The sequence below is a fragment of the Microcaecilia unicolor genome, chromosome 3, assembly GCF_901765095.1.
Source record: "Microcaecilia unicolor chromosome 3, aMicUni1.1, whole genome shotgun sequence".
Lineage (NCBI taxonomy): Eukaryota > Metazoa > Chordata > Amphibia > Gymnophiona > Siphonopidae > Microcaecilia > Microcaecilia unicolor.
The window spans coordinates 153,520,338-153,544,592 of record NC_044033.1 but is presented as its reverse complement, the minus strand read 5'-3'; the positions used below and the strand labels follow the sequence as shown (position 1 = coordinate 153,544,592).

Genomic DNA, 24,255 nt, shown 5'->3' with positions numbered 1-24,255 from the left:
GGGAGGTCTGTGCTAGAGCAGATATTTAGCAGGTTAACTGAACAATGCCACTGAATATTTTCTCTGATGCCATGGCACAATCCGATTAGTGTCAGGTTGGTCTAGGGATGGAGCCAGAAGTTATCCAAGCATTTCAAATATTCAATGCCAGGGCCCATATAGCTGACTGGGCACATTGGACCACATATAATGCCCGTTTGTTATCCAAGTCTAATTTAGTCGACAGCAGCCAGCATTTCAGAAACACTGACCACTGTTGGCTGAAAATTGCCGCCATGGGAGTCAATATTCAAAGACATGGCCACTTTATAAAGATAAAGTGGTGATTTATCTGTTTGTTTTTTCTCAGATTTTTGGTGACTATCCTTAATACAATCAATGGTATTAAGTCATTTAGATTACTGCAACGGAATTTATGCAGGATGCAAAGAACACCTATTCAAGAAACTTCAGACCGCCCAGAGCACAGCAGCGAGATTGATCTTTGGTAAATCAATATTCGAATCTACCAAGCCCCTTCTTGAAAAATTACACTGGCTTCCCATTAAGGAACGTATTGCCTTTAAGGTTTGCACCCTGATTCATAGGATTATTTACGGAGAAGTTCCTGGATGCATGTTAAATCTAATAGATCTACCACCCAGAAACAGTTCCTGTTTTCCCGATCCTTCCTAAATTTACATTATCCAGACTGCAATGGCCTTAAATACAAATCATCTACCTACGCATCCAGCTTCTCCTTCATAGGCACACAGCTATGGAATGCACTACCCAAAATCTTAAGATCAATTCAGAACCATCTAAATTTCAGGAAATTACTGAAGACCATCCTGTTCAAGAAGGCTTACCTTCCAGCCTCAACCTAACTTACTTCTTCTTTGTTACTTACTGTAAAATTCACGGACTCTATTATCTTTAATTATCTTTTATTATCTCTGTTGTTTTATATGTTGCATATACGATTACTATCTTATTATCACATTGTTTAATTGTAACTGTAGCCTACAATACAGTATTGTGTAAGCCACATTGAGCCTACAACTAGTGGGAAAATGTGGGGTATAAATGTGTTAAATAAAAAAATAAATCCTTTGAGAAAGGACTGCTGAATATATAGCTCAACACTTAACTTATTTGTTTAAAGTCAAGACTGATATTCATGCAATCCACCTAAAGGATAAATTATTCTGAATAGCAGTTGAATATTGCTGCTATGAGGATAATTTTATAAGTAATTTGAACATGTGGAATAGTTTCACTTCCTCAGGTATACAATTGACCCAGCGTACCCATACATAAAAGAGGGGTTGGGACAATATAGAGGTTGTTATAGAAGGGTTAGGTGTCATTAACACATGGATAAAGCTAGTTTACATATGGTAGATGAATAAGCATACATGTGTAAGTAAATAGCAGTTATAGAGTTCCTCTGCTTACATGTATATACCTTTGGCATGCATAGATTTCCCAATATTCCACGTGTAGTTTGAGACAGACTTTGAAAATATAAATCTATTTCCTATTTTGCAGTGCATGTATATTTCAAATAATTTTCCTGTTGGCATTTATACCTGGCTCCCAGTCACTCATAAGCATGAGCTATTTCTTTGGACCTGGGATTTAGAGGAGCGACTGAGGGGGCAATTGTGATTACCTCTCTAGTGTTTAAAACCACCTCCATAATTGAAAACTGAGTTTTGGAGCTTGGCTTCTCAGCTGGCTCTATTTATATGTGCAATTTTGTAAAGTACTGCACTTAACATGTGTATGTGGTGTTGCCTGCACATGTGGGTTGCAAAATCCACCACTTACACATCCAAGTGCCAATATTGGCATGTACAAAGCCCCGAATGATACTGTATTTTTGTAAAATGGCTGCTTCTACTGTACCTGCCACCAGTAGCAGTAGGTAGTTTAACAGAACGAAAGTTGAACGTCCAAAGTAGCAGCTTGGCTACCAGCACACTCCCTGAGTAATTGCCATGACAGGTATATGGCTTTGCGGCTGAAAACTGTCAATGTATTTTGGCAGGAAGATGTATCTAAGGGAAGGAGAGTTTCATGATGATGGCTTTTAATCAGGTACAGCAGGAAAGAAGCACTGTAGGCCAAAAGTGATGTAGGAGACATCAAGAAGTATTTTCAAAGCACTTAGACTTACAAAGTTCTGTGGAGGGGCATTTTCGATAGGACATCTAAGTCCAACTTTGGACGTTTTGCGAAAAACGTCCAAAATCTGAATAGGAAAAAAGGTAATTTTCAAAAAAGAAAAACATCTATCTTTTTCTTCAAAAATACTGTTTTGAACAAGGTTTTGTCATTTGGACATTTTGGTTTTTTTTGTCCATTTTCAAACAAAAAACGTCCAAGTGCAAAACGCACAAAATCAAGCCATTGGGATGTAGGAGGAGCCAGCATTTTTAGTAGACTGGTCCCCCAGTCATCCCAAGAAAGCAATAGGGCACCCTAGAGGGCACTGCAGTGAACTTCATAAAATGCTCCCAGGTTCACATCTCACCATTGCTCCCTTATCTTGACTGATGAGTCCACCAAAACCCACTACCCCCAACTGTACACCACTACCATAGCCCTTACGGGTGAAGGGGGCAACTGTATGTGGGTACAGTGGGTTTCTGGTGAGTTTTGGAGCGCTCACAGTTTCCTCCACAAGTGCAACAGGTAGGGGGCGCTATGGGCCTGGGTCCACCAGTCTGCAGTGCACTGCACTCACCACTAGACTACTCCAGGGACCTGCATGCTGCTCTAATGAACCTGAATATTACATCTGAGGCTCACATAGAGACTGGTAAGTAATGCTTTTAATCACATTTTCTTGGGGTGAGAGGGGGTTAGTGACCACTGGGGGAGTAAAGGGAGGCCACCCCTGATTCCCTCCAGTGGTCATTTAGGACACCTTTTTGTGCCTTATTCGTTATAAAAACAGGTCTAGCTCAAAACATCTTAGTTTTAGTCTTGGATGGTTTTGTTTTGTTCCATTATGGCTGAAAAATGTCCAAGTGTTAGGAACGCCCAGATCCTGCTACTACTACTTATCATTTCTATAGCGCTACAAGGCATATACAGCGCTGTACACCATATACAAAAAGATCCTGCCCTTAACACGCCCCTGATATGCCCCTCTTGTGATTTGAACACACTTGTGATGGACTTCATAGAAAAAGTCTAAAGACTGGTTTTGAAAATACCAATTTGGACGTTTTTGTAAGAAAAACATCCAAATGCAGATTTATGCCACTTTTTGTACATTTTTCTCTTTTGAAAATGAGCTCCATAGTAACTTATGGAACTTTGTAAGTCTAAGTGCTTTGAAAATGAGCCCTGTCTATTCACAAAGTAGAAGACAACATGGCCAGTAATTCAACACATAGTTTCCTTTTGGATTTCTTCTAAATCGTCTTTACTTTATGAATAGACTTTATTTATTTATTTGAGACATTTATATCCCACGTTATCACAAACAAGTTTGAGTTCAATGTGGCTTACAACAAACAGTATAGGATACATAACAAAGAATAATAACTTTGGCTCCTACATCACTTTTGGCCTACTGAGCTTCTTTACTGCTGTTGATATACCCTTGTGCTGGTATTTCCTTCTGTTTTGCTACTTTTGTGCATGTATGGAATAATTCTTTTTAAGTAGCTCTGTTAGGAAAACAGCATCCAGATTATGTCATGGGTCAAATGTTATGCCTTGTTCTTTATGGAGATGAAGTGAAAGGAGCAGAGTGGAGAAGTTATGCTTAAAACTGTCTGGATCTGGTTTTAATAGTATAAACATTTGATAATAAGTATACAGAGATTTTTAGAGAAATTTTTTTTTCAATTATTAAAAGTCCTTTATTCACATAACCAAGGCTGTGTTTCAGCTTAATGGCCTGCATCAGGGGTCAAAGGTATCCAAGAAATCTTATAAGTTAAAACAATAATAAATCAAACAAACAAATCAATAAAAATTGAATAGAAAATAAATATTGTAGTTTGTTTCAATAACAATAAGAAACTCCATAAAGATAACGTGGAGGGGCATAGTCGAACGTTGCTGGCGAAATAGCTTGCCGGTGATCTATTTTGGCGGTGGCGCAACCGCTGACCAGAACCATATTATCGAAAAAGATGGCCGGCCATCTTTTTTTTTTTCGATAATACGGTTTAGCCCAGGCCAAATGCCTTGGATTTCGCCGGTTTTGTTTTTCAGCGATAATGGAAAAAAAATGCCAGCCATCTCAAACCCAGCGAAATCCAAGGAATTTGGTGATGGGAGGAGCCAGCATTTGTAGTGCACTGGTCCCCCTGACATGCCAGGACACCAACCAGGCACCCTAGGGGGCACTTCTAACAATTTTAAAAACATATACAAATACCTCCCAGGTGCATAGCTCCCTTACCTTGGGTGCTGAGCCCCCCAAATCCCCCCCAAACCCACTCCCCACAACTCTACACCATTACCATAGCCCTCATGGGTGAAGGGGGGCACCTACATGTGGGTACAGTGGGTTTTGGGGGGTTTGGAGGGCTCAACACTTAGCACCACAAGTGTAACAGGTAGGGGGGGATGGACCTGGGTCTGCCTGCCTGAAGTGCACTGCACCCATTAAAAACTGCTCCAGGGACTTGCATACTGCTGTCAGGGAGCTGGGTATGACATTTGAGGCTGGCATACAGGCTGGCAAAAAAGGTTTTTATTTTTATTTTTTTAGTGTGGGAGGGGGTTGGTGACCACTGGGGGACTACGGGGTGGTCATCTAGTCAGTTGGGGCACCTTTTTGAGGCTTGGTGGTGAAAATAAAAGGACCAAGTAAACCCGGCAAAATACTGATTAACGCCGCTTTTTTTTTCCATTATCCGCAAAAGCCAGCCATATGGTAGCCACGCCCATGCCTGCCCATGTCCTGTTTTCACTACGCCACCGACACGCCCCCTTGAACTTTTGCCGGCGCGGTGACGGGAAAGCGGCGATGCTGTCAAAAAAGCCACTTTCGATTATACCGATTTCGCCACTTTTGAGAGATCGCCGGCCAACTCCCGATTTATGTCGGGAAATGGCCGGCGATCAATTTCGAAAATAAGCCTGTTAGTTACATATAAAAATGAGGATGCAGATGAATTGTTAATAAAACCCACACTACTAAACAAAATAAAAGTAAAAATCCTTACAACATCTAAAATTAAAGGACCAAAACATACCGAGTAGATAAAATTGAACCATTAAAGACTGAAACCATTAAACCTACCTGTGAAAATGGATCCAATATTGTACAATCTTGAGAGGAAGGAATCTCTATTGCTAGATTATGCCTAAGTAAATGAACATATGTCATTGTACCTAAAAACAGGGTTATAAGAAAATGTCTCATGTAGTGGGCAGATGTAATGCTTGGAAAACAGGTTAAGAATTGGCCCTATGCACAGAAAGGGCACATAAGACATAAATGTTGCCATACTGGGACAGACTGAAGGCCCATCAAGCCCAGTATCCTGTTTCCAACAGTGGCCAATCCAGGTCACAAGTACTTGGCAGGATCCCAAAGCAGTATAATACATTTTCTACTGCTTAAGCAGTGGATTTTCTCAAGTCCATTTTAATAATGGCTTGTGGACTTTTCTTTTAGGAAGCTATCCAAACCTTTTTAAAACCCCGTTAAGATAACTGCTTTTACTACATTCTCTGGCAGAATTCCAGAGTTTAATTACACGTTGAGTGAAGAAATATTTTCTCTGATTCATTTTAAATTGACTACTTTGTCCTAGTATTTTTGGAAACAGTAAACAAGTGATTCACGTCTACCCATTCCACTCCACTCATTATTTTATATACCACTATCATATCTCCCCTCAGCTGTCTTTTTTCCTTGTTTTTATTTTCAATTCCTTTTCTAATAATACCTAACATTCTATTTGCTTTCTTTGCTGCTGCAGCACACTGAGCAGAGGGTTTCAAAGTATCGTCAACAATGACTCCTAGATCCTTTTCCTGGTTGGTGACTCCTAACACGGAACCTTGCATCACGTAACTATATTTCAGGTTCCTCTTTCCCACATGAATCCCTTTACACTTGCTCACATTAAACATCATCTGCCATTTGGATGCCCAGTCTCCCAGTCTCGTAAGGCCTTCTTGCAATTTTTCACAATCCTCTTGCGATTTAAGAACTTTGATTAACTTTTACATGTCATTGGCAAATTTAATTACCTCACTAGTTGCTCCCATCTCTAGATAATTTATAAATATGTTAAAAAGTAGCGGTCCCAGCTCAGATCCCTGCGGAACTCCACTTATCTACCCTTCTCCATTGAGATTACTGACCATTTAACCCTACTCTCTGTTTTCTATCCTTTAACCAGTTTTTAATCCACAATAGAACACTATACCATGACTTTCCAATTTCCTCTGGAGTCTTTCATGAGGTACTTTGTCAAATGCCTTTTGAAAATCCAAATACACAATATTGACTGCCTCACCTTTATCCACATGTTTGTTCACCCATTCAAAGAAATGTAGTAGATTGGTGAGGCAAGATTTCAGTTCACTAAATCCACGTTGGCTTTTTCTCATTAATGCATGCTTTTGAATATGCTCTCTAATTTTGTTCTTTATAATAGTCTCTACCATTTTGCCTGGCACTGAAGTCAGACTCACCGGTCTGTAATTTTTCGGATCACCGCTGGAACCCTTTTTAAAAATCAGCATTACATTGGCCACCCTCCAATCTTCTGGTACCATACTTGATTTTAAAGATAAATTACATATTACTAACAGTAGTTCTTCATTTTTCAATTCTATCAATTCTCTGAGATGTATACCATCCAGTCCTGGCGATTTGCTACTCTTCAATTTGTCAAATTGCCCCATTACATTACATCCCCTCTTACTTATCATAAATATGTCCCACAAGCCATATTTATTTATTTATTTATCACATTTGTATCCCACCTTTTCCCACTGATTGCGGGCTCAAAGTGGCTAACAATGATATGTAGTATAGTTACAATGAAAGAAGTACAATTTTTGCAAATTTTTTTTAAAGCATCATTTTGACACAGAGACGTGGTTTACTGAGCATTGAGCCATTGTCAGCTGCAAGACATTATTGTTCACTGATTGCTAACCTGTAGAATTGTTGGAACAATATTTGTTTCTTGAAATAGCAGAGACTCTGATGCAGGCACTGTTGCCGAAACACGGCCATGCCAGTTGCTATCAATAAAGAACTCTGATTCAGGTCTCTGTCTCATTTGGCCATCTCCACTCTTTGGCTCCTTGCATCTTTTCTGCAGAGATGTTTCTTCTTTCTTCTTTGTTTGTTCTGCTTAGCACATGCTAAACCATTAGCGTGTGTTATCTGTAGAGGAGTAGTCTAATGATTAAAGCAGCAAGCTAAAAACCTGTGAAGCCAGATTCAAATTCTATTGCTGCTCCATGTGATCTTTGGCAAGTCACTTAACCCTCAATTACCTCAGTTGCAAACTCTGATTGTAAGCCCTCTGGAGAAAAGGAAATACTCACTGTACATGGATATAACTCACCTTGAGCTACTACTGAAAAAGGAGTGAGTCAAACCAAAATCCCTTCCTTTCTCTTCCCTCCCTATTAATCCTGGGTTTCCTGTTATAAAATTGCCCCTAACCTCCTTATTCTGTAACAGGTTTCTTAAATTTAAGTGCCTTTTGTTGCAGTGGCTGGAGACAGTTGGGGTGCAGGGACTGACCTTGCAGTGGTTGTCATCTATTTTGTCAGAGATATCTTTCACAGTTTAGGTGGATGGAGGGCAGTCACAGTTGTTTTCATTGACAGAAGAGATGTACCTTAGGGTTATCCATTCTTGCCATTGTTATTTGATTCAGAAATGATTTGTCCGAGATCTCTAGTGAAATCAACTGCTGTCTTAATACAATGTACTTTGGGGCAACTTCTTTCCAGCTAAAACTGAATGCTGACAAAACACACTGCCTTATATTATCATCTCAACACAACAAGTACAAACCTTCAACCTTAATCACCCCCACCCTTAACCTCTCCATCTTAGAAAGCCTCAAAATTTTAGGAATCACCCTTGACCACTCCCTTTCACTCGAAAAACACGTAAATGCCACCACAAAGAAGATGTTCTTCTCTCTGTGGAAGCTAAAATGAATAAAATCTTTTTTCCCTAGAGAGGTCTTTCGTAACCTCATACAGTCCGTCATTCTATGCCATCTGGATTATTGTAACGGAGTTTACGCTGGATGTAAAGAGCAACTAATTAAGAAACTGCAGACGGCCCAAAATACAGCGGCCAGATTAATTTATGGAAAGTCAAAATTTGAAAGTGCTGTGCCCCTCTGAGAGAAACTGCATTGGCTTCCTGTCAAAGATTGAATCACCTTTAAAATCTGTTCTCTAGTTCACAAAATCCTATATGGCGAAGTTCCTGGCTATATGATTGATCTCATCATCCTACCTCCCAGGAATACATTTAGACTCTCCCGTTCATATCTAAACCTTCATTATCCACGTATGCTACATCCTTCTCCTTCATCAGCACTCAGCTTTGGAACTCTTTGCCAAAAACCATAAAAACCATCACCAACCACCTAACCTTCAGGAAATCACTAAAGACCATGTTGTTTGGAAACGCTTATCCCACAGTCTCTGCATGTGTCTCCACTGTTGGATGTGCATCAATCTAGAGACAATTTTGGACACATTCCCCTTCCCTCCTCTCTCCTGGTTTCCCTACTCCTTCCGTCCCTTCCTCTTCCTCCCCATTATCTCTTGTGTAGGTTTTTCTGCTGTATTAGCTTCACTTTACTGCATTGGCGTCTGCCTCTGTGGTGCACTGTAAGACACATTGAGCTTGACACTGTTGGGAAACTGTGGGGTACAAATGAGATAATAAATAAATAAATAAATAAATAATGTATATATTCAACCTTTAGCAAAATAAATTAGATCACTTGGGTTCAACCCCTATTTATATATAGATGATGTGAGGGTGGGGGGGTTGCAACTTTGGTAGGTTCTGTGCAAGCAGTTAAGAATCATCTAGAAGATGGTTTACAGCAGGTCCATTCATGGTTAACATGTAATTTTTTGAAATGAATGTAGCAAAGACAGAGATTTTGTGGATAGGGCAGGCTGCTCCACCTAAGGAATTGTCGACAATTACTTGTTTACTGTAATGTGTTGTATCAGAATATGATCACTTAGAAGAAAATGTAGGATAGGGTGACACTCTTACTTTATAATCTGGAGGAGCATGGGCGGTTCATGGGCATTCCCAAAAATTAAGCACAGTGCTACAGAATTGGGGGGGGGGGGGGGTTGCATGTCCAACTTGTGTGCCAGGATTTGTAACTCCTGGTGCTTTATCTTAGTGGTGGGAACCAGCACTATGCACTCATTCTACACAGGTGCTTATCTCAGAGTGCTCTTTATAGAACAGTGCTGAGTGATAATTTTTCTCAGCACCCACATTTGAGCACCACTTACTGAATCCAGCCCTATGTGTATACACACCATCAATTTTCAAAATAAAGAATCTATACATTCAGCATTGCCACTGCATGCTTAAATCCTTTTGAATATTGGGCCCTAAACTTTTATACTATCTACCTAGTCCATATTGGAATATCTAAGATGGTTTACATGCAGCAAACAATACATCATTAGCAGTCACATAAATATACATAGAAAATATCAGCCATAATACTATGAGACCACTTCCTTGTCCTAAGAGATATAAATATGAGTGATATGACACATGACTTTATTAGGTTCTTTCATGCATTAACTCCTATATGATAATTAAACATTTAAAACTATACCTTTATTTGTATTTGCCTTTTCATTCTCTCCTTCTCTCATCTCTTAAAATAATCTTTTCTTTCAGTATCCTCTCCCCTATCTGCCTACAATTCTTCACCTTTATCTCTTACCGCTAGCAGAAGCTTCTTCTCTTTCTCCCTTTCTTTGTCCCTTGTTCCCTTTTACACCAGCCTTCAGGGTGGCCTACTTCTTAGAGCAAACAAAGAGTGGGAAATGGAAAAAGGCTCAACAAACAATGGGACTTTAAGAAAATAAAACCATGCTTTTATTTATATGACATATAAAACGGTCCCTCTGTTGTTGTTGAATGGAAGACTCAGCTGTTACGTGAAAGACACGGCACTGTGTTTCAGCCTGAAGAGCCTGCTTCAGGAGTCTACAACAGAGGGACCGTTTTATGTGTGTGTGTGTTTGTTTGTTTGTTTATTACTCTTTTTGTGGGATTTTTGTGTTCAGCCACTACGTGGTTCCTACTGCTTAGAGCGGCAGGCTGTGACCCAAGGAAGCCAAGATACAAATTCTGCTTTTCCACTGATGCTTATTGAGACCTTGTGCTAGTCATTTCACCCTCCATTACTTCAGGTACAAAATCTAGGACTAGATTTAGATTTATGCAATGGAACCTGTTTACCAAAAATGTGTGCTAACATTAGCACACTTTAGTACATCTAGCCTTTAAGGGGAGGGGGGGATTCCTCAAGCAGTGTTAGGGTCTTAATGTACTTTAGCCCATAACATGATCTAAAGAGCCCTAATGTTGCTTGACTAAAAATACCATGGCAATATTTAAGTTATCATGGGTTAGATAATAATGAAATGCAAAATATGCAAATACATGTTTTGCATCTCATTACTATGTAAATACTATAATGCAACTTGCAGTGATACACCGCAAATCAAGTTAGTGCTCCAAAACCATTGTAAAATATCTCCAGTTTTTTGCTAGGTTATTTTACAGTGGTTGCTGAATCCCGTGGGACATCAAGGTGTGGTAAAGGACTATCTTTTACTGCCCTGAATTCCCCCCCTAAATTGTAAGCCCTCTTGGACAGGGAAATAAGTCCTAAGTTTTTAACTCATCTTGAGCTTTGATTTGGAATGGGGCTGCTAGTTGCCAGTGAGATGGACTTCAACAGCTACCTCCTTAGGCATTTCTATCATAATAGCTAGTTGGTAGACTCTAACATGAAGCATCCCCCTCCTCTGCAGCCCTTTGGAATGAGTTGTTGTAATTAAATAAAATGGGCAGCTTCAAAGTCACCAGGGTGAGCTACAGTACACTGTGATGGAGGAGGGTGAACAGTGGAGTGCTGCTGGGATCAGTACTGGGACTGGTGCTATTTAACATATTTATAAACAATATGGAAATTGGAACCACGAGTGAAGTGATTAAATTTGCAGGTGACACAAAACTATTCAAGGTTGTTAAATCACGTGCGGACTGTGAAATATTTTAGGAAAACCTTAGAAAATTGGAAGACATCCAAATGGCAGATGAGATTTAATGAGAACAAATGCAAGGTGATGCACATTGGAAATAATAATCCGAATCATAGTTACCTGATGCTAGAGTCCACCTTGGGCGTCAGCACTCAAGAAAAAGATCTAGGTGTCATTGTAGATAATACACTGAAATCTTCTGCTCAGTGTGTGACGGTGGCCAAAAAAGCAAACAGGATGCTAGGAATTATTAGGAAAGGGATGGTGAATAAGACCAAAAATACTAAAAATCTCTGCATCACTCCATGGTGTGACCGCACCTTGAGTATTGCATTCAGTTCTGGTCACCGTATCTCCAAAAAGATGTAGCAGAATTAGAAAAGGTTCAAGGGGATGGAACGCGTCTCTTATAAGGAAAGGATAAAATGGTTAGGGCTTTTCAGTTTGGAAAAGAGATGGATGAGGGGAGATATTATTGAGGTCTACAAAATCCTGAGTGGTTTAGAACGAGTAGAAGTAAATCAATTTTTTACTCATTCCAAAAGTACAAAGACAAGGGGACATGGAAGTTACATTGAAATACTTTTAAAACAAATAGGAGAAAATATTTTTTCACTCAACAAATAGTTAAGCTCTAGAACTCTTTGCTGGATGATGTGGTTAGTGTATCTGGTTTTTAAAAAAATGTTTGGACAAGTTCCTGGAGGAAAAGTCCATAGTCTGCTATTGAGACAGACATGGGGAAGCCACTGCTTGACCTGGGATTTGTAACATGGAATGTTGCCACCATTTGGGTTTCTGCCAGTTACCTGTGACCTGGCTTTGTCACTGTTGGAAACTGGGCTAGATGGACCATTATTTAATGTGGGTCCCAGCCTGATATTCAACCAGGGCCCACTAACTTTCTTATGCAAGGTCTGCATGAGCCCCAGCAGCCAGCCCACCCTCATTTAGCCCCTGATAGTTAGCGTCGGTGCCCACACATGACCCTACACTGAATACTGGGGGCTAAACTAGCTGACAACGGTAGGCATTTAAAAAAAATGCTCACCGCCACCGACTAAATATGGGGGGGAGGGGTGTTATTAGTTTAGTGCAGATCTTTCCAGCACCTAACTTGGGGCACCATTTATTAAATCTGGCCTCAAATACAAAACCTACTTCTCCGTGATAGGCAGTCAACTCTGGAACGCCATACCAAGACACATACGAGCAACCAACGAACTTTTACCCTTCCGAAAGTTGCTGAAAACACATCTCTTCCAACAAGCCTACCCGAACGACCCAACTTAATTTTAGTACCTAAACCACACCACTAACATTAACCATACCTTAATCCTGCCCCCATATTTCGTCATCTTATCATTTTCTATAGAACTTACTTATCTCTGTAAAACGTTGTATCCATATATTGTGTTATCTCTGTAATACCTGTACCTATTCATTGTAAGCCGCACTGAACCTGCTATTGAGCGAGAAAGAGCGGGATATAAATGCTGCAAATAAATAAATAAATAAATAAATAAAAATATGGACAATTATAAGTATTTTTGACAGTTAATCTGTTTTAATGCCAAAAATTTAGACTGATGATCAGACTGATGAAGCAATAATGCTGAAATAAGGTTTGGCTTCCTGAGAGTTTGAAAATAGAGTTGTTTTAATATTGGTATTTTATAAAATAGGCTTGTACAATGACCTCAAGTAGTGAATAAATGCTCTCACACAAATTTAATAGATGTGTGCATATTCTCTAGGGAGTAATTCTCGTATAAAGAGGGTGCCAACATTTAAGCACCAAGAACAAGCATATATGACCAGAATACTGGCATATAGGAGTGTATAAATGCATATAGATGAGTAAATGCATATTTCAGCTATGTGCTATTCCTTTAAATGGCACCTAAATGTGATGACACATAGCTTAACAGTGGGAGGGAGGTGTCAATATTAAAAATGATTTAAGTGAAAAGGAGAGACTCCAGCCCACTTAAATCACATTCTGCGGGCCAGCCGCCAATATTCAGCAGTATTTAACCAGGCACTGCCACTGCAGCTCTAACCATAAAATGTGAAACCAGGAGGTGGAGGGGCATTCTGGTGGAAGATCCAGAAGTTATGGAAGTGGAACAAAGAGTGTGAGATGGGGTATAAGGAGTAATTAAAGAAGATAAATAAACAAGGGACCCAGAATGTAATACCTTATGTGCAACAGTCAGGATCTTATGCTGAATACAAGAACTGAATATTAGCCAGCACCTGCTTAGCTTCTGGGTTGAGGCCAGAATCTTGGTCTATGCTCCTCTTGCTACCCACCCAGGTAAAAGCTGACACCCTCCCAGATCCAAACATAACAGTGCCCCCTCCAGGACCCCTCTTCCAGAACAGTGCCCCCTCCTGTACCCTCCAAGAACAGCCCCCTCCAGGACCATCCCAAACATAACAACTGCTCTGGAAGCACCCTCACATCTGGTGGTCTAGTGGTCTTCTGGCAAGAGTGATCCCCAGTCCCTCAAAATGGCTGGCATGACCTCTTTTCTTCCCCTGGTGCAGTATGAAAGGGAAGGAGTTCAGAATCTAGGACCACAATATACAAACTTATATTGCCTGGTGCTCACCAACCTCAACCCACTGAATATATTTAATAAGAATTGCATAAGTGTAATGGAAGTGAATTTAAAAGATTGTTTTTCAACCCTGTCTTGAACGACCAGTGCACTCGGGGTCTATATTGTTGATTAGAAGTAATTCTGTTTAAAAATGATTGTTTAAGTGTTACCTTAAAGGATTACTTTTCAACCCTGCTTTTGTCCGATAATACACTCTGAAATCTTGTCTTTGACCGAAAGTAACTTTTCTTGTAAAGAAGTTGGGATCCAGAAGATAAGACACAGCTCTAACTAATTTGGTATGCAAAGGGGAGGATGGCACTTATTTCCCAGGCCCAGCTTGGCCACCTGGACTTGAGAAAGCATGTGACCACGGACGTAAGCATTCTGTAATTTTCCATAGAAGCTTTCTGTAACTTTCCATTGAAGAAACTATTACAGCAATCAATTCTAGATATAGTAAGAACATGAATAACCATTATCATATCTTTTTGCTGCATAAGTTTGTGCAATCTCCACAAATAGTTAAAGTATGTTTGAACCACAGACTTTTGACTACCAACCATGTCTTAAACAAAGTTCATCAGTCACTGGAATGGAACCAAGTAATCTGTTTCTCTTACTGAACCACATAAAATCAGATTTAGATGTATTAAGACAGACTGGCCACAATGATGAGACAGATGTTGAAATGTTAGCAGAAATTAGGGAAGCTAACAAATTAGGTAGCATTATAATAATGAGTGATTTCAATTACTAAAATACATGAAAACAAAATCTCTGCTAGAACTACACTGCTTGCAAAGTTAATTAATAGTTTAATAGTTTAAAAGATATACTACCTATTTTGAAAACAAGCCAGACTGGTGTACACATTTTTAAAAAGCATAAAAATAAGAAAAGAATGCCCTTGGAGAAAAGCTGCATTGGCTCCCAATCAAAGAACGGATCATCTTCAAAATCTGCACTTTAGTCCACAAAATTATTTATGATGTAGTTCCGGGATACATGATAGACCTCATAGATCTACCAATAAGAAACAGAGTCAGGTCGTCAAGATCATACCTAAACCTACACTACCCAAATTGCAAAGGACTGAAATACAAAACAACCTATGCATCCGGCTTCTCCTACATAAGCACACAACTATGGAATGGCCTCCCAAAAGCTGTGAAAACAATATATGACCACCTGAACTTCAGGAAATCACTAAAAACCAACCTCTTCAAAAAGGCCTACCCTAATGATCTTACGTAAACCTCTTCACCCAGAAACACAGCATGCCTAATGATCGTACTGGACAACATACAATCTTCATCCCTTCCGACCCTCCACATATACCTCATTCGATCACTATACAACCTTGTATTTGCTATCAACCGACTGGGCAAACACCTTGACGGTACTATGTAAGCCGAGCCTGCAAAGGTGGGAAAATGTGGGGTACAAATGCAAAACAAATAGAGAGGGTAGTACAGAATACAACCAAAATATACAAACAGAAAAAGCAACATTGGGCCTTCAAGATTAGGACAACAAGAGTACTTTATTAATGGGTGACCCGACACGGGCCAAATGACGCCTGCCTCAGGGGTCTAATGGCAAAACACATAAAAACATATATAAATAAAAAGAAAATCCATTATTCAAACACTTAAATAACAACAATTATAATAGTATTTATATTTTAAAAAATGATATTCAGTCCCAGCATCCAAATAGCTATCTGGACAACAAAGGAAAGAGTGGAGACTGTCCTAGGTTAATGGGACAGCAACCCAGATACTGTTACTGAATATTGGCGGTACCTAGATAATGCAGTCGGCCATCTCTATGCTCGAATATTCAGTACCAATATCTGGATATTGGCTGGCACTGAATATTTGGGTGTATTTTTAAATACTGGCCACCATTTAAAAGAAGCACAAAGCAGGGAGTTCAAATACTGACCCAACTAGTTTCTAGTTTCCTGTCGGTAAATAAGTTGGTCATGCTAATTATCGCCAGTGCATTTTGAGGTTTTCAAGCATGTCAGCCACATTTTTACTCTGCCCATGCTACATGTTATTACATTGCTCAGTAAGCTGAATTTTACCATACATGTTACATTTTTTAGCACATACATGCTAAACTTATTTTAGCGCATGTTTTATTACATAGGACCCATAATATATGTTGATACAATAGCTATTCAGTATTTAACTTGATGAATAGTCTTAAATTTTGTTCTCTAGGCCAGTGGTTCCCAAACCTGTCCTAGGGGAACCCCAGCTAGTCAGGTTTTCAGGATGTCCACACTGAATATTCACGAGCTAGATTTGCATGCAGTGGTGGCAGTGCATGCACATCTAACTCATGAATATTCATTGCAGATATCCTGAAATATGCTTGGCTGGGGTCAGTGGCGTACCTAGGGTAGTTGATACCCGGGGCCGGTCATTTTTTAACACCCCCCTCCAAAATCCAGTACTAGGCATACCAAGAATACACTCAGGACCTATAGAGCAATTCTACCATACCATAAGCAGTCATTTCTATGAGTCACACATGGAAAAAGAAATCTTAAACACTACATTGAGCACTAGAACATCAATTCACCTATTGTAAAACGAAACCAGACAGATAGTACAGATCGTCAATCCTGCACAGTCAATGCCAACTGAAAGTCATGTCTTTTTCACAAACACGGATACACCCTAATCCACTGTAGAACAAGTAATCATAAACTTTCTATTTAGGCAAAAATTAAACTGAACCCCCAAGATGCCAGACTCTGCATGCAATGCAACACCACAGAAACAGAAAATGTCCCCTAGTACTGTGCAAAATATAAAGGCAGCAGATGTAAATTTGGAAAAAAAACTAACAAATACCAATCACCACTTTACAAATTAACAAATAGAAATAAAACAAATATAGAAAATAAAATACCATTTTATTGGACTAATACATTTAGCTGTCAGAGGCCAAAACCTTCTTCCTCAGGTCAATACAGTATAGTGTGTTACAGTGTCCTAACCTGACCTGAGGAAGGGGGTTTTGTTCTCCGAAAGTTAGTCAAAATGTATTAAAATTAGTCCAATAAAAAGATTACCTTATTTACATGTTCTATTATAAACATTTATTAACACAGCTACAATACTACTTTATCCTAAAGCAAAAAAAAAACAAAAATATATATTTTATTTACAGTTTGTTGTCTCTGGTTTCTGCTTTCCTCATCTTCTTTTCACTGTCTTCCTTCCATCCAGCATCTGTCTTCGTTCTTTCTCTGCCATCCAGTGTCTGCCCTCTCTGCTGTCCCCTCCATCCAATGTCTGCCCTCTCTCCCTGCCCCTTCCATTCACTGTCTGCCCTCTCTCTCCCCTTCCATTCACTTTCTGCCCTCCCTCTCTCCCCCCCCATCCATCCAAGGTCTGCCCTCCCTCCCCCCCCCCCCCATCCATTAAGGGTCTGCCCTCCCCTCTCCCCCCATCCATCCAGGGTCTGCCCTCCCTCTCCCCCCCATCCATCCATCATCTTGTCCCCTCTCTCTCTCTGCCCCTTTTTTCAGTCCCCTGTTCCAGCCCTCTTAACCCACCTGCCCCTAGTTCTAGCCCCAACCCACATCTCCCACTTGCTCCCCCTTTTCAGCCCCACTATCCCACCAGTCCGCAGTTTCAGCCCCAGCCCTTTTCTCTCACCAGTCCCGAGCTTCAGCCCCAGCCACTTCTCCCTGTCCCCATTTCAGCCCCCAGTCCCCCCAGCTTCAGCCTCTGCCCCTTTTCAGACCCCAGTTCCAGCCCCCTTCATCCATATGCCTTGCATTAGGGACCCCTTTTCAGCCCCAGACCCATTTTCCCACCAGCCCCAGGCATGGCTCCCATTTTCTCGCATGGCCCCTTCCCCACCCCCCTTCTCCCCACCCGTCCCCTTCTCCCCTCTTCTCCCATCTGAGATCCCCCTCCCCACCCCAGGCCCCTTCTCCCCTCTTCTCCCATGAGACCCCCTCCCCACCCCAGTCCCCTTCTCCCATCGAGTTCCCCCTCCCCACGTCCCCTTCTCCCATCTGAGACCCCCACCCCCTTCTCCCCAGCCCAGTCCCCTTCTCCCCTCTTCTCCCATCTGAGACCCCCTCCCCACATCCCCTTCTCCCATCTGAGACCCCCCTCCCCACGTCTCCTTCTCCCATCTGAGAACCCCCTCCCCACGTCCTCTTCTCCCATCTGAGACCCCCCACCCCCTTCTCCCCAGCCCAGTCCCCTTCTCCCCTCTTCTCCCATCTGAGACCCCCCTCCCCACGTCCCCTCCCATCTGAGGCCCCCCTCTCAAGTCCCCTTCTCCCATCTGAAACCCTCCTCGCCCATCTAAGCCCCCCCCCCAACTCGACCCACCTACCACCTTCGACGACAGCCCTCATCTCCTGCCTCCATCCGGGGCTTTTAAAAAAAATCTGAAAAGCAGCATGGCAGGCAGCGCTTCGTGTCTGCCCTGCCTGCTTGTAAAAGAAAGCAGCAAATCTCCTGGTTGACGTCACGTCGCGACATCGCGTTGGGTCTTCCCTCACTGGGTCTCGCCCCCCGCGAGGGCGGGACCCAGTGAGGGAAGACCCGACGCGACGTCGTGACGTCGACGAGGAGATTTGCCGGCGCTTTCTTTTACAAGCAGGCAGGGCAGACGCGAAGTGCTGCCTGCCATGCTACTTTTCAGATTTTTTTTTAAAGGCACAGGATGGAGAGGAGACGAGGGCTGACTGCAGTCAGCAACGGAGCACCCCCCACCCACTGACACCCGGGGCGGACCGCCCCCACCGCCCCCCCTTGGTACACCACTGGCTGGGGTTCCCCCAGAATAGGTTTGGGAACCACTGCTCTAGGCTGTCAGTCCTGCCGCCAAAATAGATCGCCGGCGACGTTCGATTATGCCCCTCTTAGTACCTCAATGAAGGCGCAGCAATATGGTCTGCTTAGCTCCAATTCTATAGTGGCTTCTGGGCATGCCTACTTCAAAGCCCCTTTGGAATAATGAAAGTAAGGCGCACCAACTTTTGACAATGGATGGTGTAGGTGTACCATGCAATGTGCGCAGCTGATAGCATTCTATAAGGGCTCCTTTGACCAAGTGGCAGTAAGTCCAATGCAGGCTTACTGCTCGCTATACAGGAAGTATCGCCGGGCTACCGTACTCTAGTGCGCTGTCATTTCTGGCACTACAAAAATTTATTTATTTTTGTAGCGCCAGAGTGTACCCAGCAGTGATCAGGCAGTGCTGCGTGCTGCCCAGTTACTGCCTGGTTAGCGCAGGAGCCCTTACTGCAACCTCAATGGCTGGTGGTAAGGGCTCCCCCCCCCCCCCCAAAAAAAAACGGCCACATGGCAAATGCTTTACTTGCTGCATGGCCATTTCCTGTAGGAAAGCGAGACTTCCCTTTTACCAGCTGCAGTAAAAGGAGACCTCGGCTCGCGTGTAAAATACGCGCCAACGCCAGAGCAGGCACCCTTTTGTCACAGCTTGGTAAAAGGGACCCTAAGTTCTGTGCATTACCTGGCAATGACATGCTCTTGCTCCACCCATGTGTGGGCCCCCTTGTAAAATGGTTTCACTTATTGGCTCAACACGACTGTGTTTCGGCACACAGTGCCTGCGTCAGGAGTCATATGATTCTATAAATAAAAACAGAAATTAAAACATTAATGTACATAAAAGCATATATGAAGAATATATATATATATATATATATATATATATATATATATATATATATATATATATATGTATAAAAAGTGACAGTCAAATAGAAACATGAAACAAAATATTCAAAGACAACCAGAAGAATTCATTTAAAATAAAAAGGGTATCATTGCTAAGATGTATAAAAACATCATGTTTTAAGTAATTGAACATTTTCTTACTCTTTTATCCCTCCTTTGGTGTATTACATTTCTTTGTAATACACTTTCAATGAGAATTGTACTCTGGTTTTATATGTTTCATTAAACCATGATGTTTTCAAGTTACATGGTCAGCTTTTTGTTCACCTCTTTTTTTAGATCTGTTAAAATGGTTTAAATAACAGTTTCCTATATTTTTGAAGTTGTGGACAATTTATTTATTTTAGGTTTGCGTTTATGTGCTCTGTTTAGTGTTTTTTTACAGGGTATGTTCATAATTTTTTTACACATCTTAGCAATGGTATCTTTTTATTTTAAATTAATTCTTAAGAACATAATGAACTATATTTCTACAAGGGAACGAGTCTCCACTCTAACAGATTCCACTTAGTATAGATAAAGGAAACAAGTCTCTAAGTAAGCAAAAAGAATATATTCTCAGGAGGAAAAGCCTTCTTTAGAATATAACCATTGCCAAACTAGGACAGACCGAAGGTCTATCAAACCCAGTACCCAGTTTCAAACAGTGGCCAATCCAGGCCACAAGTACCTGACAAGATCCCAGCACAGTAAAACAGATTTTATGCTGCTTATCCTAGAATATGCAGTGGATTTCCCCTAGTCCATCTTAATAATGGCTTATGGACTTTTCTTTTAGGAAATGATCCAAAACTTTTTAAAACCCTGCTTTTACTACATTCTCTGGCAATGAAATCCAGAGTTTAATTATTCGTTGAGCGAAGAAATATTTTCTCTGATTCATTTTAAATTTAATACTTAGTACTTTGGAAAGAGTAAACAAGTGATTCATGTCTACCTGTTACACTCCACTTAGTATTTTATATACCTCAGCCGTTTCTTCTCCAAGCTGAAGAGCCTTAGCCTCTTTAGCCTTTCCTCATAAGGAAGTCATCCCATTCCCCTTTATCATTTCATCACCCTTCTCTGTACCTTTTCTAATTCCACTATATCTTTTTTAAGATGCGTTAACCAGAACTGCATACAGTATTCGAGATGTGGTCACACCATGGAGTGATACAAAGGCATTATAACATTCTCAGTTTTGTTTTCTATTCTTTTCCTAATAATTCCTAATATTCTATTTGCTTTCTTAGCCGCCGCTGCACACTGAGCAGAGGGTTTCAAAGTAACATCAACTATGAAACCTAGATCCTTTTCCTGGGCAGTGACTCCTAATGTGGAACATTGCACCACATAACCATGGTTTGGGTTCCTCTTTGTTTGTTGGAATCAATAATTATGTTTTTTTAGAGTCTTGCAGCTAGTTGTTTGTATGATGATAGCAGTATGCTGCTCAGCCACCATCCATAATTGGTGACTGTTCAGACAGTTGGTTTCCTTTTTCATTATTGATTAGGATGCAGTTTGGAGAGCAGATACATGTGCGTATATTTGCACTCCATGTCTACATCTGCAGTCATTATGCTCTTTTCATTTGAATGCAACAATCATTTATTTGAACTTTTATTTACCTTCCTCAAAAGCAAACTGATCACCCTCTGATTATTATTAGTTGTGCTGTTCTGTTGGTAAGTTATTTCAACCTGTTTTTTACATAAACCCATTTACTTCATCGGTTGGTCCTTGGTTTGTGGTCTCCATTCCGTCACTACTCATTCACTAACATTACACTTTCATGAATATTGGTATTTCTTCAGATATGCACATATTGTCTTCACTATGTAAGTTATTTATTTTTAGTTTTGTAATATTAATTTTCGTGCACACTTTTTATTTTCTCCCACAGATCATACATTACTTAATTTGGTATCTGGTCATAGTACAGTATTAATGGTAATGTCATCATGATTTTCTTCTTCATTATAATGTATATACATATGATATATCTGTTGTATGTTCAAATATTTTTCTGTTCATATTTTAGAACCGACCCCTGAGGCAGGCATTGTTTTACGCCGAAACACAGCCCGTTCGGGTCATTAATAAGGCACATGTGTACCTTTTCTTGAGAGCCCACTGTGCATTTTTTCCTGGATTGGGCTCCTCTTTGAAAATCCAACAGGGACTTCCAAAGGCTTCAACAAGAAAATCAAGCAGGGAAATTCAAAACAAAAGAAAACCAAAGGCTTCCTCTTTCCCACATGCATCACTTTGCACTTGCTCACATTAAAAATCATCATAAGTACATCAGTATTGCCACACTGGGACAGACCAAAGGTCCATCAAGCCAAGGATCCTGTTTCCAACAGTGGCCAATCCAGGTCACAAATACCTGGCAAGATCTCAAAAAAGTTCAATACATTTTATGCTGCTTATCCCAGAAATAAGCAGTGGATTAAGCAGTGGATTTTCCCCAAATCATTTTAATAATGGCCTATGAACTTTTCCTTTAAGAAGCTGGCCAAACCTTTTTAAAATCCCGCTAAGCTAACCACCTTTACCACATCCGCCATTTGGATGCCCAGTCTCCAAGTTTCGTAAGGTCCTCATGCAAGTTTTCACAATACCCTTGTGATTTAACAACTTCAAATTACTTTTGTGTCTTCAGCAAATTTAATTACCTCACTAGTTATTCCCATCTCTAGATCATTTATAAATATCTTCAAAAGCAGTAGTCCCAGCACAGACCCCTGGGAAACCCCACTATCTACTCTTCTCCATTTGAATGTTTTGCTTCATGTTTCTAATGTTTATATTTCTATTGTGGCACAAATCAGCCCCTGACAAGCGTGTCCCAAATATTCCCCTGCCTGTCTAGCAGAATCATAACACTTATTTTATGCAATCATTATTTTGCCCTGTTGGTTCAGATGTTGATTCTACTTTGGAAATGGTGGTTAATCTAATATGGACTTCCTCCTTGAGACACTTTTCTCGTTTATCAGCATTATTGAAAATTCCTTTCCCTAATTTTAGGTGTGTGCGATATTTGAGAATCTTTAATACCCTATTTGCTGTCAGTGTGATTTCTGTTCGGAATTCTTTGCCTACTTTGATTAGATTGGAGTCTAATTATTTATCTTTTCACAAAAAAAACTATATATTTGATTGTTGTTAATTATAATGCTATTCTTAATTTATGGTTAACTTTTGATTTTTTAAAATATTTTATTGAGTATTATAGTAAATACAAAAATATAGAGTGAATTCAGGTATAAACAAATTATAAATGTGTAACTACTACTACTACTTATCATTTCTATAGTGCTACTAAATGTACGCAGTGCTGTACACTTGAACATGAAGAGACAGTCCCTGCTTGACAGAGCTTACAACCTAATTAAGACAAACAGGACAAATAAGAGATAAGGGAATTACTAAGGTGCGGATGATAAAATAAGGGTACTGAACAAGTGAGTAAGGGTTAGGAGTTAAAAGCAGCATCAAAAAGGTGGGCTTTTAGCCTAGATTTGAAGATGGCCAGAGATGGAGCTTGACTTACCGGCTCAGGAAGTCTATTCCAGGCATATGGTGCAGCAAGATAAAAGGAACGGAGTCTGGAGTTAACGGTGGAGGAGAAGGGTACAGATAAGAGAGATTTACCCAGTGAACAGAGTACCCGGGGAAGAGTGTAGGGACAGATGAGAGTGGAGAGGTACTGAGGAGCTTTAGAGTGAATGCACTTATAGGTCAATAAGAGGAGTTTGAACTGTATGCAGAAACGGATAGGAAGCCAGTGAAGTGACTTGAGGAGAGGGCTAATATGAGCATAACGACACTGGCGAAATATTAGTCGTGCAGCAGAATTTTGAACAGATTGAAGAGGAGAGAGATGGCTAAGTGGGAGACCTGTGAGAAGTAAGTTGCAATAGTCTAAGCGAGAGGTGATAAGAGTGTGGATAAGGGTGTGCTCAGAAAGGAAAGGGCAAATTTTGGTGATATTATAGAGAAAGAAATGACAGGTTTTAGTAGTCTGCTGAGTATATGCAGAGAAGGAGAGAGAGGAGTCGAAGATGACCCCAAGGTTATGAGCTGATGAGACAGGGAGGATGAGAATGTTATCCACAGAAATAGAGAATGGGGGAAGAGGAGAGTTTGGTTTAGAGGGAAAGATAAGAAGCTCAGTCTTGGTCATATTTAGTTTCAGATGGCGGTGAGACATCCAGGCAGCAATGTCAAACAGGCAGTGGCGTTCCTAGGGGGGCTGGCACCCGGGGCGGATCGTCGATTTGCCCCGCCCCCTGGGTGCAGCGCCCCCCCCCCCCCCGATGAAGCGCGGACCCCCCTGGTGAAAGGACACCCCCGCGAAGGAACCCCCCCGGCCGGGTGCACGCCGCCGGGGGGGGGGGGGGTGCTGCGCGCGCCTCTCCTCCTGTTCCATGCTTCTCCTCTGCCCCGGAACAGGAAGTAACCTGTTCCGGGGCAGAGAAGAAGCATGGAACAACGGAGGGCAGGCGCGCGCGGCACCCCTCCGGCGGCGTGCACCCGGGGCGGACGCCCCCCCCCCCTAGGAACGCCACTGCAGACAGGCAGTCTGATACTTTGGCCTGGATTCCTGCTGAGATTTCTGGTGTGGAGAGGTGGAT

General features: G+C 41.2%; 1 protein-coding gene across 6 annotated transcripts in view; it reads right to left on the bottom strand.

The window, feature by feature from the left end:
- The window catches only part of RASGRP3 (RAS guanyl releasing protein 3), a 290,955-nt gene that overhangs the window by 166,688 nt on the left and 100,012 nt on the right, over positions 1-24,255 (bottom strand). For all 6 annotated transcript variants that reach the window (XM_030196501.1, XM_030196499.1, XM_030196504.1 and 3 more), the window contains exon 2: positions 19,401-19,519. The gene's annotated coding sequence lies outside the window, so the exon portion shown is untranslated. The remainder of the gene's footprint in view (positions 1-19,400; positions 19,520-24,255) is intronic.